We start from the raw sequence: 19057 nt of genomic DNA, 5'->3' as shown, positions 1-19057 counted from the left end.
ATTTTCCATTACCTGGGTAATACTTTATTAGTACAGTAAATATAATTAAATAAATTCAAACGTTTCAGCGTAATAACTTTTTTTTTTATAGATAACATAAGTAATAAGCATAGCCATTATATCTTCACAGAAAACTGCATTTACAAGCTTCTGTTCAGTTTCAAATTTCCCCTTCACTGCTTCCTCAACCTGCCTCCAAAGCAACTGCCAATCATTACTTTATAAAATATTATCCTCTTATTCATAGCATTAACATGTAATATCTACAGTATACTTAATAATATAGTACTTAAAATTACTGTATAGCATCAGTAATATACAGATGTTTAAACTTAAACACATGGTGTTCACTTCTGGTTTAATCATGGCTTGCAGGTCGTCATTCATTGTATTTAACATATTATTCTGTCTTTGTACAACTTATCTTCACCCCTTCATTCAATATGAAAACAGATTGAGGAAACCCAATTTATAAAACCAGTGACACTGAAAAGAGACCAAACTGAGAAGAATTTTATTTGGAGGAAAATAAAATACCATCTTAAAATGTAATCTTTCTCATTCCTCTTCACAGCCCTGTTCCCAGTTATGGCTACTGCTCCTACCAAGCTCCCTCACGCTGGTTCTCTCCTGAACAGCTTATTTCATAATTTTTGGGGGCAGATATTTTATGGACACAGGCCCCTAATGATCCAACCCTTCTTACATATAGTGTCTGGATTTGGGATCACCACTTATATGGCTTGGTCACATTCTTCACATTAATCTAGGGTGAATAATACATGATAAAGTTAGCTAAGCTTTTACAGGCACAAGAAGAGTAGAAGACCTATTCCTATTTTGACAGGATAGGAGGCATTAGCTAAGTGGAGATTAGTGAAGGTTAGAGCCTAGGAGTATATAACATGAGTGACAGAATTTCAGATACCATTTGCATTGCATTGTTGAGGGCAATAAGTGAAGAAATTTCAAAACTTTAAGTGGAAAGGATTGTGCCTATCACAGAAAAAAAAAATGTCAGCTTTCCCGAATATGCTCCCCCCCACGGTATTTATTCATTCAGAATCTGTGAAAATGGCATAAATATTCCAAGTACAGACTTGAATTTTAGAAAATTTCTTATAATATACAGGCAGTCCCCCGATTATCAGTAGCCTCGGTTATGGGCAACCCGATTTTACGTCGTTTGTCTAGCGACAACAATAACTGGATTTTCAGCAACAATATGCACCAATTCCCAGTTATTGGCACTGATAAGTGCCATTATCTCCAATTTTCAATTATCGTCACACCATCGGGAACAGAACACCTCAGCCGATAACTGGGAGACTGCCTGTAGAGGCAAGCATTAAAAACAGCAATTCTTTAACAATACTTGACTTCCTTATGCACAGAACATCATGAGGAAATGAAGGAGCAATTTCTCTTCAAATCTACTTTAAGGTCCTTTGAGAAGCAAGTAAAGCTAAAAATTAACACTGATTCAGATACAGTACTGATGCTCCAATTTCATTGGAATCTATACTGTATAATAATCCTTTTCGGCAGCAACATAAAACTCATTCTATAAGGCAGCTTTGCTTGATATATAACAGTATGACACAGACCTCAATACTGTTTGTATGCTACTCAAAAGAATATTTTAGGATGACGCTCTTAGTTACCTACATTTATCATATCTTAACACTACTATTCTGACTGCTACAAGTTATATTTTGTTTGTTACAGCCCAATAAAATAGTTTTTTTTCTGATATATAAAAGAATAATCACAAATCTTATAGTGGTCAAGAATAAGAATATAATTATCCCTTTCACCACTAACAAAGTATAATTTTTATTTCAAAATAGAAATTTTTTTTGTAAAACCCCACCATTTTACAACAGCCTAATCCAGGGTTGCCCAATCTCTAATGTCCAGACATGTCTCAGGAAGAGTCCCATTTCCTACTTGTCTGAATATGCATCCAGATTACTCAAGTGGTCACTGCCAGTGTCATGCAAACCAGCTGCAAGGGATATGGGGGTGGAAAGATATGACAAATGTTTAAATTAACCCTCTTACGCCTACTGGACGTATTTTACGTCGACATTTTTTGTCTCCCGTGTGCCGACTGGACGTATTTTACGTCGACTTACAAAATATTTTTTTAAAATTCGCGGAAAAATACTTATAGGCCTACAGCCTAAAACTTTTGAATCACGCGCCTTGGGGGATGCTGGGAGTTCACGGATCAAGGTGTTGTTTTGTTTACAATCATTATGCAGGCGTGCAAGCGCGAATTTCTTTCTTGCCGCACTAAAAAGTATCTGTGACACATCTCTGAAATTATTTCATCACTTTGACATAATTTTTGTACCATTGTAAATTAGCCGTTACATGAAGTATTATATATGAAAATGTGCTCATTTTTATGTAGAATACAACAATAAAATACTCATGATTGTAGCTTTTATCAGTTTTGAGATATTTTCATATAAATAACGATAATTGCCAAAATTTCATCCTTCAGTCAACTTTGACTCTACCGAAATGGTCGAAAAACGCAATTGTAAGCTAAAACTCTTATATTTTAGTAATATTCAATCATTTACCTTAATTTTGCAACTAATTGGAAGTCTCTAGCACAATATTTCGATTTATGGTGAATTTATGAAAAAACTTTTTCCTTATGTCCGCACGGTAACTCTTCCGAAAAAAATCATACATGCGATTGTGGTAATGTTTGCACCATTTTAAAATTAGCCATTATATAAAGTTTTATATATGGAAATGTGCGCAATTTCATGCACAATACAACTAAAAACAACCCATGGTTGTAGCTTTTATCAGTTTTGAGATATTTTCATATAAATAACGATAATTGCCAAAATTTCAACCTTCGGTCAACTTTGACTCTACCGAAATGGTCGAAAAACACAATTGTAAGCTAAAACGCTTATATTCTAGTAATATTCAAGCATTTACCTTCATTTTGCAACAAATTGGAAGTCTCTAGCACAATATTTCGATTTATGGTGAATTTATGAAAAAAATAACATTTTCTTTACGTCCGCGCGGTAACTCTTCAGAAAAAATCATACGTACGATTGTGGTAATGTTTGCCCCATTTTAAATTAGCTGTTACATAAAGTTTTATATATGAAAATGTGCGCAATTTCATGTAGAATACAACAAAAAATAATTGAAGGTTGTAGCTTTTCTCATTTTTGAAATATTTGCATATAAATCACGATAAATAGAAAAAAAACCACGTTCAGTCAACTTTGACTCTACCGAAAGGGTCGAAAAACGCAATTGTAAGCTAAAACTCTTACAGTCTAGTAATATTTAGTCATTTATCTTCATCTTGAAACAAATACGAAGTCTCTAGCAAAATATTTAGATTTATGGTGAATTTAAAAAAAAATCTTTCCTTCCCTCCGCGCGAGGATTCTCCGCCACAAATCTCCGAAATGCGTACGTCCCATTCTCGGAATATTTGCTCCGTTTCATATTAGGCATTTCATAGAGTTTTATATATGAAAATGTGTGCAATTTCATGTAGAATAAAACGAAAAATATTTGAAGGTTGTAGCTTTTCTTATTTCCGAAATAATTGCATATAAAAATATATATATAAAAAAATTCGACATTCGGTCAAATTTAACTCGTCAGATATGGTCAAAAACTGCAATTGTAAGCTAATACTCTTACAGTATAGTAATATTCAATCATTTGTCTTCATTTTGAAAGAAATTGGAAGTCTCTAGGACAATATTTAGATTTATGGTGAATTTTCGAAAAAAATATTTGTTTTCCTCCGCGTGTTACGAATTCATGCATTATTTTGTAATAATATTTTCTCTGTGTTGCTTTTATCATTTTACAATGTGTTATATACCAAAATGATCGCAATTTAGTGTACTTTACAACGAAAAAAAAGTAACTTGTTACCTTTAACCGTTTTGCGCACAGCGCGATTTGAATACAATTATATATGAAACTTAGTTTTTGCGCTATCATATATCGCATTATTTATATATGATAATGATAATTTTTTTCATTTCTGATGGTTGCATACTAAACTTCAGGCAATGACAAAAAAAGGAGCCAAAACTGAACTCTTAATCTTGAAAACTAAGCGCGCTGTCATTTTTTGAAAAAAATATTTTTCCCGCTTCAGCGCTCACTCCAAAACCCCTCCGGCATACGGGAGACAATTTTTTATTTACCGCTCCGGCGTAAGAGGGTTAATTTGTATTTTTCATAGCTAACAAACCTTCAGTCTTAACAATAGGATAATCTTGTACCAGCTGGAGACAGGTTAAAAATAATCAAAGATTGTAAAGCAAGGAATCTGTGTGTGGAGAGTAGTCCCTTGCACTCTCCTTCCCAAGCCAGTTGCTTTGTTTGCCAGTGATTTCTTTGTTTCAGTGGGTTTATGTATGTGCCTTGTTGATTATCACGGAGTCCTCCAGTTCTTCTAGTCCTCGTCAATGCATGTGCCCAAATATTCAGTGATTTCCATGCTCCAGATTTTTGGCTGCTACCATTACAGATCCCCATACTACATGCAATAGGTGCCAATCTAATTTTTGTACCATTACTAATCCTTGCCCAGAATGTCGTTCCTGGCCTGTGTTGCAGCGCTAACATTCTACAAGAAGCAGGAGAATCATAGTGTATCTACTTGTCCTTCATGGGAGGAATTTTGCCTCCTCATTTGGACGGTTAGGCATCCCCTTCTTCCAGAAGTGTTCCCTCTGTGTAGGTTGTACCGCTGCCTCCTTCCTTTTCTTCCACTGATTCATCGTTGGAAGTATCAGGAGTTGCACAGGATGAGATTATGTTTAATGTAGCCCCCTCTCCCGCAGGATATAATGGCCTTCCTGAAAGGGAGGAGGCTACACTTTCTGCTTTCCGAATCAAATAAGATGGCAGTTGTTTGGGTAGTCCCATTGTTTATCTGCAGAAAATGACTTCAGTACAGTAGTGCCTCAGGATACAAAATTAATCCGTTCCAAAGCGGCTTTCGTAACCTGATTTTTTCGTATCTTGAACCACATTTTACAAGTAAATTGCCTAATTCGTTCCAAGCCCTACAAAAACACCACAGTAAATTTTATAATAAAGCTAAAGTGACCAATAAAAAATGAAATAAAACAATTTGGACCATTCAATACCTAACATAAACTACATATACTATATGCACCTGTAAATAAAGTGTATTAGTGTACATGATACAAGAAATATGTTATTGTTATTATACAATTAAGTTTGTTCATACTTACCTGGCAGATATATATATAGCTGTATTTTCTGACGTCCGACAGAAATTTCAAAACTCGCGGCACACGCAGTGGGCGGCCAGGTGGTAGTACCCATTCCCGCCGCTGGGAGGCGGATATCAGGAACCATTCCCATTTTCTATTCATATTTTTTATTAATGCCTCTGTCTCCTGAGGGGAGGAGGGTGGGCACTTTAATTATATATATCTGCCAGGTAAGTATGAACAAACTTAATTGTATAATAACAATAACATTTTGTTCATCGCCCACTACCTGACAGAATATATATATAGCTGAATCCCACCTTCGGATGGTGGGAAGAGACAGAATAGGATTTTTTGGGAAACTTAAATTAAGTAGATGATATACATCTTGGTTCCTTACCTGTTTGCAAAGTAGACTATGTGATTACTGTCACGTAAGGCCTGCTTTTGCTTAATCACAGAGTTGCCAGCCAGGTGGAGACCGGTTTAGTGCTGGTGCGCTCTGGATGATCTGTCAACGGGTGCGAGACCTCAGCGTGACAAGATCATCGAGGCCATACAAATGAGGGCAACGAAGCAACTGACCACCACCTGACCAACTATACCCAAAACCCCTTAACACTAACTAAATGATGGGAGATCTTCACATAAGACTCACACAACCTAAAAACACACCAAACATAACTTAAAACCAACTAAGGAATAGGGAAAGAGCTACTTCCGGACCCCAATACTGTGTCCGCATAAAACGTATGGCCCCAGTGCATTACAATCGTCATAGATCGTTCTCACATCCCTTAGGTAATGTGAGGCGAAGACGGAGTTGCTCCTCCAAAAGGTGCAATCAAGGATGTCCTTGATTGACATGTTCTTTTGGAAGGCAAGAGAAGGTAGCGACGGTCGTACTCGTGCGCTTTTACTCGGAAGAGCTCAAATCAGTCTTTCTGGAAAAGATGAAGAGCTCCCGAATGGTCTGTCCTTAGAAAGAAAGCCACAGCATTCTTCGATAAAGGTAACTCTGGCCTCTTCACAGAGCACCAGAGGTTACCTGAGGGACCTCTTACCTCTTTAGTTCTATGCACGTAGAACTTGAGAGCCCTTACCGGGCAAAGGACTCTCTCTGGTTCTTGGCCCACCAGACTTGACATACCCTTGATCTCGAAAGTCTTCGGCCAAGGGTTCGAAGGATTTTCATTCTTCGCCAAGAAAGATGGGTTCAACGAGCAGACAGCATTGTCCCCTTTGAAGCCCATTAACTTGCTAAACGCTTGAATTTCACTAACTCTCTTAGCCGTCGCAAGAGAAGTTAGGAAAAGAGCCTTCCTTGTCAGGTTTCGAAGAGACGCTGTCTGAAGCGGTTCGAAAGTGTTCGACATAAGGAATTTCAGGACTACATCCAGATTCCATGATGGAGGTCTCATTTGAGGAACCTTCGAGGTCTCGAAAGACTTCAAAAGGTCATGAAGATCCTTGTTGTCAGACAGGTCTAGGCCTCTGTGCCTAAAAAACCGCTGACAACATTGCTTTGTATCCCTTGATGGTAGGGAGCCGCTAATTTCTGCACATTTCTGAGAAATAGCAGAAAATCAGCTATCTGGTTCACAGAGGTCGAGGAAGAGGAAACTCCCTCCTTTTTACACCATGCCCTGAAGGAAGCCCACTTCGACTGGTAAACAGCTCTTGTGGAAGCACGTCTCGCCTGTGCGATTGCTCTCGCAGCTGCTTTCGAAAAACCTCTCGCTCTGGCCAACTTTTCGATAGTCTGAACGCAGTCAGACTCAGAGCGGAGAGGTTTTGGTGAAACCTTTCGAAGTGAGGCTGTTTGAGTAGATCTTTCCTCCAGGGCAATGTCCTTGGAAAGTCTACAAGGAAAGACATGACCTCTGTGAACCATTCTCTCGCTGGCCACATCGGAGCGATCAGGGTTAACCTTGTCCCTTCCGAGGCCGCAAACTTCCTCATGACTTCCCCAGAATCTTGAATGGTGGGAAGGCATATAGGTCTAGGCCCGTCCAGTTCCAAAGCAAAGCGTCTACCGCGATTGCTTCTGGATCCAGGACCGGGGAGCAGTAAAGAGGAAGTCTCTTGTTCCTTGACGTTGCGAATAATAAGGTCACCCAAGTGGACGTCCCCACAGCGTCCACAGGTCTCGACAAACGTCCTCGTGCAAGGTCCATTCCGTCGGAAGGACTTGGTCTCGACGACTGAGGAGGTCTGCCCTGACGTTTTGCACTCCTGCAATGAATCTCGTCAGGATAGTCACCTTTCTTTTTGCCCACAGCAGAATCTCTCTCGCTAGGGAAAACAACGTTCTGGAGTGTGTTCCTCCCTGGTTTTTTAAATAAGCGAGTGCTGTGGTATTGTCCGAGTTTATCTGAACAATCTTGTTTTCCAAACTCTTCTCGAAGAACTGCAGGGACAGAAAGACTGCTGCCAGTTCTTTGACATTTATATGCCAGGCTACCTGTTTCCCTCTCCAGGAGCCTGACACTTCCTTCCCCCCTAGTGTTGCTCCCCATCCTGTGATGGAAGCGTCTGAAAACAACACTAGGTCGGGGCTCAAAAGACTTAGGGACACGCCCTCTTGAAGCTTCTGAGGGTCCAACCACGCCCATCTTAGATGGTTCTTGATAGGAAACGATATTCCTCAATACTGCATTGAGATCGTCTTTGGCCTTCCACTCGTCTGCCAAGAAGAATTGGAGAGGCCTGATGTGCAGTCTTCCCAAGGAAACAAACCTTTCCAGCGAGGAAATGGTCCCCAGCAGACTCATCCATTCCCTCGCCGAGCAAGTCTCTTTCCTTAGAAAGGCTGAGATCTTTTCTAAGCCTAGCCGCTGACGTTCCTGGGACGGAAACGCTCGAAAAGCCACTGAATCCATCTGAATCCCCAGATACACGATGGACTGTGTTGGGGTCAGATGCGACTTTTCGAGGTTGACCAGAAGTCCCAGGGACTTCGCTAAGGCTAAAGTGAACTGCAAGTCCTTCAGACACTTCTCTCTCGACGACGCTCTGATCAGCCAGTCGTCGAGGTATAGGGAAAACTCTTATTCCCGAAAAGTGTAGCCACCTCGCTACATTCTTCATCACCACTGTGAACACCATCGGAGCCGTGGTCAGTCCGAAGCACATAGCTCTGAACTGCCATACTTTGTTGTTCAAGACAAATCTTAGATACTTTCTTGAAAAGAGGGTGGATCGGGATGTGGAAGTACGCGTCCTGCAAGTCTAAGGATACCATCCAGTCGCCCGGTCTCAAAGCTCCCAGAACAGAATGAGGCGTCTCCATCGTGAATTTGATCTTTTCCACGAAAAGATTGAGCCTGCTCACATCTAGAACTGGACGCCAACCTGACGACTGCTTTGGTACCAGGAAGATTCTGTTGTAAAAACCTGGAGACTGCAGGTCCGCGACTTGTTCCACCGCTCTTTTGTCGATCATCTGTTGAAGAAGATCGAACAAGACTTTCTTCTTTTCTCCTTGATAGGATGGAGAAAGGTCTCTGGGAGTCGTAGAAAGAGGAGGAAGTTCCAAAAAGGGGATCTTGTACCCCTGCTCCACGATCTTGAGGGACCAAGAGTCCGTGTCTCTCTCTCTCCACGCTCCCGCAAAATACTTCAGTCTGGCTCCGACTGGTGTCTGAAGGACATGCTTTTCACTTGGAAGGCTTTGGCTTAAAGGAAGCTCTTCCTCGTGAAAACCCTCTCCCTCGAGGAGCTGCTCTCGAGGGGGGAGCCCCACGAAAGGGCTTAACTTTCTTCGGCGGACGAACTGCAGCCGAAGAGGTTGAAGGTACGGCTGACCGTCTAGTAGACTGGGCCAAAAGGTCCTGAGTAGCCTTCTCTTGTAAGCTGTTCGTCAGATCCTTAACCAAAGTCTGGGGGAAGAGATGGTTCGAAAGAGGCGAAAACAACAAATCCGCTTTCTGAGCTGGCGTCACCGAACGAGCTGTGAAATTGCACAGCAAAGCTCTCTTTTTTAGTAAAGCTGTTCCAAAGTGAGATACGAGCTCCTCCGAACCATCCCTGACGGCTTTGTCCATACATGCTAACACGTTGGACAGCTCCCCCAGACTAAGAGATTCTGGGCTTCTCGCTTGCATATCCAGAACTCCCAAACACCAGTCAAGGAAGTTGAAGACTTCCAGCGTCCTGAGCAGACCCTTCAAATGATGGTCAGTCTCCGACGCGGTCCAAGTTACCTTGGCAGAGGGTAAAAGCGACCTCCTCTGCAAATCCACAAGGCTGGAGAAATCTCCCTGAGCAGAAGAAGGGATACGAATTCCCACTTCATCTTTGGTTCTATACCAAATGCCCCCTTTTCCACTAAGTCTAGTAGGAGGTAATGCGAAGGTCGTCTTACCTTGTTCTCTCTCCTTCGTATCATCCAGTCCTGGAGCTTTTTTGAAAGAACGTTTTGTTGATAGAGAAGTTTTCATCTCTACAAACTCCGGGATTTTCCCAGTTTTAGATGAGGAAAACTGCGAAGGAGGAGACTTGGGAGCTGCGGGCTGAAATTTATCTTCAAACAAAGACCGCAAGAGTCGTACGAGGACCTTATAGTCCGAGATAGAAGGGGCTGTAGCAGGTTCCTCTTCAGCCGATTCGGCAGAATTACTTAGCTCTCCTTCTTCTCTAAACGGAAGAGGAGACCGTCTGTCAGGAGAAGGCGTCCTAATGGCGGGTCTTGGCTTTATCAAAGGACCCCTATCCTTGATAGATGCAGCCTTAATACGGCTGTCTTCTTTATGACGCTTACTGCTCGTTGACGGTAGAGCGTCCTGAGGAGGACGAGCGTCCTCAGCGCCTTCCGCAGCAGTCTCACCTGCTCGAGAAGCGTCCTTACATTTCTTCGCTGGTATACGTGCCTGTGCACGTAAACTAGCGATCTGGGGGAAAGACTTCTTGAATCAGAATCCCCAAAAACATCTTGAAAAAGGTAGGTCTGAACGTCCTGGCGAGCTTCCTGCAAGCGTCCTGTCTAGCGTCCTGGTGAGCGTCCTGCCGAGCGTCCTGTCTAGCGACCTGGCGAGCGTCCTGACGAACGTCTTGCCTAGCGTCCTGCCAAGCGTCCTGACGAACGTCTTGCTTAGCGTCTTGCCAAGCGTCCTGACGAGCGTCTTGACAAGCGTCCCTGACGAGCGTCTTGCCCAACGTCCTGCCGAACGTCCTCGTACAGAGCGTCCTCCTCAAAAGCGTCCTGACGTAACGTCCTTCTAGCGGACGAACGAGATCGGCGAATCGCCGAAGGAGAAGCGATCGGCGAACGAGACGAAGTCGGAGAAGGCGAAGGAGACTGCTTAGTCCTCTTGACAGGCAGTCTAAGGTCCTTCCTTCGCTTAGGCTCGACTGCTGCTGGGCGAGTCCTCTGAGCCATAAGCGAGGATAGCTGGTCCTGAAAAGGGACAAAAGAATGTTCTTCGTCGGGGAAGAATGAGCAGAGGAAGCAGGACTGATCCTGTGAGAAGACGAGGGGCGAGGGGACACCTCCTTCCTTCTCCACAGGTACAGCTACCTGTTTCTCAGGTATACGCGCCTGTGCACGCAACCTAGCGTCCTCATCGGAGGAAATCCTACCTCTCTTCTGAGGCGGAAAGACATCATAAGCGTCTTCCGACGAAAGCGGCGAAAGAGGACGTGAAGCGTCCTCCGCAAGAAACGTCCTCTTTAACGGACGAGAGTCTCTCCGAGCGCTCCACCCCTTGCGCGGGGAGGACGCTTCGGAGGACGAGAAGCACTCTTTCAGGACGCGTGCTCGTGCACGGTCCTTGGCAGCCTGGGTCTTTGCTACATGGTCTGCCGAAGGGACGCCAGATCGGTGGGAAGCCCCGTAACCCTCTTGCGGCTTTCGACATACCTCCTCCCTGGGTCTTGGGAGTCTGATAGAGGTCTAGGCCTAGAGGCATTATGGGGCCGATCTGACGCCCCCTCCACAACACTGGGGGGCACGATCACACACTTGCACCGAGCCAGTTTCTAAGGCTTTCACTTTGTTCTCCAGAGTGCGAAGAGACTCCAAAATCATAGAGAGAGCATTCGCTTCTCCCGACACAGAATCAGAGCCCGAAGGCAACACAGGTTTAGGGGTTGTAAACACTACAGGTGTTAGTGCAGGAGAGATGTTAGTCTTACCTTTGGAAGAACCACTCCTTGAGGAAGACCTCCTGATCCTATCGCGCTCCAATTTAAGGCGATAGGACTCATATACTCTCCATTCATCATCAGTCAATTTCTCACATTCATTACACCGATGATCAATCAAACAATTAAGCCCCCTACAACTCATACATACTGTGTGGGGGTCTACCGATGCTTTCGGTAGCCTCACCTTACAATCAGCCCTCACACACACTCTGAAACTCACAACACTTGATCCAGACATATCTTATAGAGAAAAGTCAATCCAAAATCAAAAAACGGTCCACTATCGCGCATGCCAATTCAACAATCCAATTCAATACCAAAAAAATCAATCAGATACTTAAAAGCGAGTCAATTTCCAAAAAATCCTGAGCAGAGGTCTGTAAACAGATGTTTACCGACCGGCGACAGAAAAAAATATGAATAGAAAATGGGAATGGTTCCTGATATCCGCCTCCCAGCGGCGGGAATGGGTACTACCACCTGGCCGCCCACTGCGTGTGCCGCGAGTTTTGAAATTTCTGTCGGACGTCAGAAAATACAGCTATATATATATCTGTCAGGTAAGTGGCATGAACAAAACTGTACGTACATATGTAGTAAAATGTGGAACCTTACCTTTCGAGTGAGGCGATCTCCGAAAGTGGCGACAGAGGAGGAGGACAAATGGGAGAAAACATGAACTCTTAACTTTATGACACATTAAAAAATGTCAGGAAACATTAACACTAAACTTTATGAAACACATTAACAGATGGCACAAAACATTAACAATGATATTGTTAGTATACAATAAAGTTTTGTACATACTTACCCGGCAGATATATACTTAGCTATAGTCTCTGACGTCCCGACAGAATTCAAAACTCGCGGCACACGCGACAGGTAGGTCAGGTGACCAGCCCACTCCCGCCGCTGGGTGGCGGGAATAGGAACCATTCCCGTTTTCTAACCAGAATTTTTCTCTTCCACCTGTCTCCTGAGGGGAGGCTGGGCGGGCCATTAATCGTATATATCTGCCGGGTAAGTATGTACAAAACTTTATTGTATACTAACAATATCATTTTTGTACATGCAACTTCCCCGGCAGATATATACTTAGCTGATTGACACCCTTGGTGGAGGGCAAGAGACAGTTACATACTAATTATTTATGAATATAAAAACAGGGAAACAACATACGTTGTAGGTATATTAACAAAAACAACCTGGTTCCTACCTGATATGGAAGAAGACTTCATTGATACTGTCTATGAGTCTGCTTGCCATCAGAGTTCCAGAGAGGATGAGACCTGTGACTGATAACCCTTTCGGATCATACCAATGGGGGCTTACCCGCTTACATGGCAGAGCCTTTTCTTGGATCGTACCAATGGGGGCTGACCCACTTACATGGCAGAACCTTGACCTGTATCATACCAACGGGGGCTAACCCTCTTACATGATAGAGCTTTAGGTATTTAAGACAATACAAGGAGCATAACGACCAATCCCGATCACCTGACCACACTAACATGTTAGCACTACGATTTGAAAGGGGTCAACTCCTGCACCCTCTTTCAATCGACCAATAAAATGCACCAAACACCATTAAAAACCCTAACCTAATAAAACTAAAAAGGATTGGGTTCAGCTCCCTGTCCCAGCAACGAATCCGCAGATACGTACGCTCCTAGAGTAAAGCACTTGTCGTACGTCACTTGAATGTCTCTCAAGTAATGGGATGCAAAGACCGAATTGCATCTCCAAAAGGTGACTCCACTAGTGTCTGTATCGACAAGTTTCCTTGTTGTGGAATGCCAAAGAGGTAGCGACTGCTCTTACCTCGTGAGCTTTAACTCTAAGGAGGTCCAGTTGTTCTTCTTTACACGCTAAATGGGCTTCCTTGATTACATCTCTGATGAAGAATGCCTGAGCATTTTTAGAGATCTGTCTTCTGGGATCTCTAACTGAGCACCATAAACTTTCCTTACTCCCCTTTAGTTCGTTCTTCCTTTCTAAGTAGAACTTAAGGCTTCTCACTGGGCAAAGAGCCCTTTCTCGCTCTGTACCTACTAGAGACGAAAGTCCTTTTACCTCGAAGGTTCGAGGCCAAGGTTTCGAAGGGTTTTCATTCTTCGCCAAAAACATCGGTTTGAAGGAACAGAACGCCGAGTCGTTCCTGAAGCCAACATTATGTTCTAAGGCTTGTAGTTCGCTTACTCTTTTCGCTGAAGCTAGCGCGACCAAGAATAAAGACTTCCTTGTCAGATCTCTGAACGTAGCCTTACAGGGAGGTTCGAATTTGGAGGTCATTAAGTATTTTAGGACCACATCTAAGTTCCAACTAGGTGCTCTAATCCCTCTGTTCTTTGACGTCTCGAAGGATTTTATCAGATCATGCAAATCTTTGTCTTCCCCAATATTAAGGCCTCTATGCCTGAAGACTGAAGATAGCATACATTTATAGCTCTTAATTGTAGAGACTACTAAATTACATTTCTCCTTCAAGTAAAGGAGGAAATCAGCTATATCTGTCACAGAGGTACTGGAAGAGGATATCTTCTGAGCTCTACACCATCTGCGAAAAACATCCCACTTCGACTGGTAGACTCGAATAGTAGATGGTCTTCTAGCTCTTGCGATCGCTTTCGCAACTTCTCGAGAAAAGCCTCTCGTTCTGACAAGTCCTTCGATAGTCTGAAGGCAGTCAGAGCGAGAGCGGACAGGTTTTTGTGATACCTGTCGAAGTGGGGTTGTCTGAGAAGATCGCTCCTGTTTGGGAGAGATCTCGGAAAGTCTACTATCCATCCCAGTACCTCTGTGTACCAGTTTTGCGCTGGCCAGAACGGGGCTATGAGGGTCAGTTTGGCTCCCTCTGCTGCTGCAAACTTCCTTACTACTTCCGATAATATTTTGAACGGAGGAAAAGCATACCCGTCTATTCCGGACCAATCGAGGAGAAGGGCGTCCACCGAAATCGCCCTTGGGTCGGCGATCGGGAGCAGTAACTTTCCAGCCTGTTGTTCCAATGGGTGGCAAAAAGATCTATATTTGATCTCCCCCAGAGGTTCCATAGTCTGTTGTATACCTCCTGATGCAACGTCCATTCTGTAGGCAGTACTTGGTCTCTCCTGCTCAGAAGGTCGGCTCTTACATTTTTGTCCCCTTGAATGAATCTCGTCCGGAGAGTGATTCTTCTCTTCTGCCCAAAAGCAGTAGTTCTCTTGCTTTCTTGTAAAGGGAGAACGAGTGGAGTCCCTCCTTGCTTCTTGATGTAGATAGGGCTGTTGTGTGTCCGAATTGATCTGCAGGACTGAACCTGAGATCTGAGCTTCGAAGTGTATGAGAGACAGGTGAATCGCTGTTAATTCCTTCATATTGATGTGCCAGGACACTTGTTCTCCCCTCCAGGTGCCTGACACTTCTCTCGTCCCTAGAGTGGCTCCCCACCCCGCATCTGAGGCGTCGGAATACAACACTAGCCAAGGGTTCGGAACGTGAAGGGATACTCCTTCGTTGATCCTGCACGGATTCATCCACCAACGCAGGTCCTCCTTTATTTCCTTCGTGATATGGAAGGAATCGGACAGATTTTGAGATTTCTGATCCCAATGTTCTCTTAGATAGAACTGTAACGGCCTTAGGTGAAGCCTTCCTAGAGAAATGAACTGTTCCAACGAGAAAGGGTCCCCAGAAGACTCATCCATTCCCTCGCGGAACATTGTTCTTTCTCTAGGAAGGTTTTGCTACTTTTTCCAAGCAGCGGTTCTGTCTTTCCTGTGATGGAAACACATGAAAACCCCGAGAATCCATCCGATCCCCAGATAAACAATGTTCTGCTGGGGAATCATCTGGGATTTCTCGAGGTTTACCAACAGTCCCAAGGACTGTGTTAACTCCAGTGTCAGTTTTAAGTCCTCCAGACATCTGACTCGCGACTGTGCTCGTATCAGCCAGTCGTCTAGATACAAGGATATTCGAATCCCTTCGAGATGAAGCCAGTGAGCCACATTTTTCATTAGTCCCGTGAATACTTGGGGGGCTGTTGATAGTCCGAAGCATAGGGCCCGAAATTGAAATACTCTTTAAAACTCTTCCTTGGAGCCATAAATCTGAGGTATTTCCTGGAAGACGGGTGTATTGGCACGTGGAAATAAGCATCCTGCAGGTCCAGGGATACCATCCAGTCCCCTGGACGCAGGGCTGCTAACACCGAGGCTGTCGTCTCCATTGTGAACTTCCTCTTTGCTACGAACACGTTCAGGGCGCTCACGTCCAGAACTGGCCTCCAACCTCCTGAGCTTTTCGGAACCAAGAACAGGCGATTGTAAAACCCCTGGGAAGAGAGATCTTTTACTTCCTCTATGGCTTCCTTGTAAAGCATCTGCTCCACGAGATGTAGAAGGGCTTGTTTCTTGACAGAATCCTTGTAGTTTGCTGTTAACTCCCTTGGAGTTGTAGTTAAGGGAGGTTTTTCCTGAAGTGGATTAAATATCCTTTCTTTAGGATGGATAGGGACCAGGCATCGGCACCTTTCTGTGCCCAAGGTTCGTAAAAGTTTAGAAGCCTGGCACCCACTTTTGTCTGGAGGACCACAGTCTCACTGGGTCTTGACGAACGGCCTTCGAGAAGACCTTCCTCTCTTCTCCGGTCGTCTACTTCTAAGAGAAGATCTTGGTGCAGACCTTCCCCGAAAGGGCTGCTGGAAGGGAACTTTCTCCTTTTTTGCAACCTGAACAGCAGGTTTTAGCCTTTTAGCTGACTGGGCCAGCAGGTCCTGTGTGGCCTTTTCTGATAAAGTCCTTGAAATGTCCCTCACTATTTCCTGAGGAAAAAGGTGACTAGAGAGGGGCGCGTATAAAAGGGAGGATCTCTGCAGAGGAGAAACAGATTTCGTTAAGAAGGAGCTAAACACTGCCCTCTTCTTCAATATACAGGATCCAAAAAGGGATGCCACTTCATTGGAGCCATCCATAACCGCCTTGTCTAGGCAGGTTAATACACTGCCCAACTCTTCCATGGTAACGAAGTCTGGTTCTTGAGACTTCTTGGCTAAATGCTCCAAAGCCCAGTCCATAAAGTTAAAGACTTCGAGAGTCTTAAAGAGGCCCTTGATGAGATGATCAACCTCACACATTCCCCAAGAGGCTTTTGCAGAGTGCAGAGAGCGTCGTCTAGACGCATCTACAAGAGCGGAAAAGTCCGCATCAGAGGACGAAGGGAGTCCCAGGCCCATTGGCTCCTTGGTGTCATACCACATACCTGGTTTTCCTGTCAGCTTAGAGGGAGGACAAGAAAATACTGTCTTCCCCGCTTCCTTCTTAGATCTGAGCCAGCTCTCGAGACTCTTCAGAGACTTTCTCATAGAAAGAGTAGGGGTCATCCTAACGAAGGAGGAGGCCTTCGACATTTTCGTACTGGATAATAAAGATCCGGAGAAGGGGATCCGACTGGCGTAGCGAGTCTCCAAACACCTGCAGCAAAAGAGAAGCAAGTCTCTTATAGTCCGAAACTCCTGCATCTTTGGATATCTCTTCATCCGAAACTTCTTCCAAAAGCGATGCAGGAGAAGAGGGCTTTGCCTTTTCAGGAGACCGATCCGTCGAAAGAAGCCTTTTTCTTTCGTCCTTATTCCTATCCTCCTTCCTGCACGAGTCCTGGAGTTTCCCTATACTCGGGCTTCTGCTCTGCTCCTTGCGTCTGCTAGGAGAGGCGCTTGCGTCCTGAATCAGGCGCCTGTGAGGCGAAGAGCGCCTGCTAGGAGAAAGGAGAACATCCTGTTCCTGGCGCCAAGAAGGAGAGGCGCTTGCGTCCTGGTGAGCGCGCCTGGGCCAAGAAGGCGAGGCGCTTACGTCCTGGTGAGGCTGCCTGGTCCAAGAAGGAGAGGCATTTGTGTCCTGATGAGGACGCCTGGAAGGCGAAATGCGCCTCCGAGGAGAAAGGAGAACCCTTTGTTCCCGTCGTCCAGGAGAGGAGACATTTGCGCCCTGGTGACTGCGTCTAGCAAGCGAATAGCTCCTTTTCCCTTTGCGTCCATCCGGAGAGGTGCTAGAATCTCTCCTATCCCTCCTGGGAGGTGAAGAAAACTTGTCTAAATTTCGGCGCCTATTCGGCGAAACTCTTGCGTCCTTAGAAGGATATTTAGAAGATCCTACAGGACTCCTGATTCCTGGGTACTTCCCAGAGGGAGAGGGTTGTTCCTTCGGAAAATGTCTAGAGGACGAACGAACGCTCCTTCCTTCTTGCGGAGCTCTGAATAGAGAGGGGCTCTCTTCTCTCCCGGAGCTCTTAGCCGCACGAATTCTCTCACGAGAAATCCGCGAATCAGGCTCCTGATGCTTGCCATGAGAGGCGAAATCGTCTCTAGCAAAACTCCTGGGAGAACTCTTGCTCGTAGGGAGTTTCCGATTCCTGTCATATGCGACTGAAGAAGGTCTCGCTGGGGCGAAAACCTTTCAGGCGAGGAGCGTCTGCTAACGCCAGGGCGCTTATTCTCTGAGGCTCTCCTAACAGAACTCTTGATGGGAAGAGAAATGTCTTTCTTCCTAGAAGAGCCTTCAGAAAGAACTCCCACTAAGGCAGACAACTGCTGTTGGAGTCCTACCAAGACTTCCTTCGTCTTGTGTGATAAGTCTTCCAGAGAAGAGTCAGGAGATCTCATAGCTCTCTTCTTACGAGCAGGCGAATACTCCGGAAAAGGCTCAGGACTGGAATGCAACGCTTCGCTTGCTGGCGTCTTCCAGGATCTCTTAAGAGGACGCGACTTAGAGGAAGAACTCCATCCTCTTCTGGGAGACGAAGAGTCTGAGTCCGAAAAGCACTTCCTGAGGACGCTTTTGCAGTAGCTGTCCTTGGCAGCCTGGGAAGCGGCTACAGGATCTGCCGAAGGGACGCCTGACCGTTGGGAATACTCTACATCCCCCTTGCGGCTTTCGACATTCCTCCTCCCTTGGTCATGGGAGTCTGAAAGAGGTCTAGGCCTAGGAGCAATGCGGAGTCGGTCAGACGCCCCCTCCACTTCACTGGGGACACTGCACAAATCACTGCACACATCACTGCGCTTACCTGTCTCCTTCATTGCTTGCAGTTGCGATTTCAAGCTGATTATTGAGGCTCTCATTGCAGCCATTTCCGTAGACGCATCTACAGGTTCGCTGCTGGGGGAAGGGGCTGAAACCAAACTATGAGCAGGTGAATTACTAGAAAAGTTAGGAGCTACTTCCTGTTCATTAGAGCAGGATCTACTTGAGCTTCTGATGGAAGCCCTCCTAACTCTATCTTTCTCAAGTTTCCTTACATAAGAAGCCAAGGTCTTCCATTCCACTTCCGTTAAACTCTCACATTCCAGACAGGTGTTAGTCGCAGAACAATCATTCCCCCTACATTTTTTACAGACTGTGTGAGGATCCACCGATGCTTTCGGTAGCCTCACCTTACATTCCTCTTTCGCACACACCCTAAATACAGGTGCCACGTCAGAAATTTTAAAGAGAATCCAAACCAAAATCCAAAAAACGGTCCACGATAAGCGTATGCCAAAACCAAAGATCAAAGTACATCACCAAAGGTCAGATAGATAATCCTCGGCCAACGAGAAAAGAATTCCAATGCAGGAGGTACCAACAACGATGTTGTTGCTACCGGCGACAGAAAAATTCTGGTTAGAAAACGGGAAT

At 44.7% G+C, this 19057-nt stretch overlaps 1 protein-coding gene across 6 annotated transcripts in view; it reads right to left on the bottom strand.

Moving 5' to 3' along the window:
• The window catches only part of LOC135216124 (alkylated DNA repair protein alkB homolog 8-like), a 267193-nt gene that overhangs the window by 18934 nt on the left and 229202 nt on the right, over window positions 1–19057 (bottom strand). The gene's annotated exons all lie outside the window — the stretch shown is intronic.

This window comes from Macrobrachium nipponense, chromosome 19 (genome assembly GCF_015104395.2).
Source record: "Macrobrachium nipponense isolate FS-2020 chromosome 19, ASM1510439v2, whole genome shotgun sequence".
Classification (NCBI taxonomy): domain Eukaryota; kingdom Metazoa; phylum Arthropoda; class Malacostraca; order Decapoda; family Palaemonidae; genus Macrobrachium; species Macrobrachium nipponense.
The sequence above is the reverse complement of the archived record's forward strand: the minus strand, read 5'-3'. Positions and strand labels throughout refer to the sequence as shown.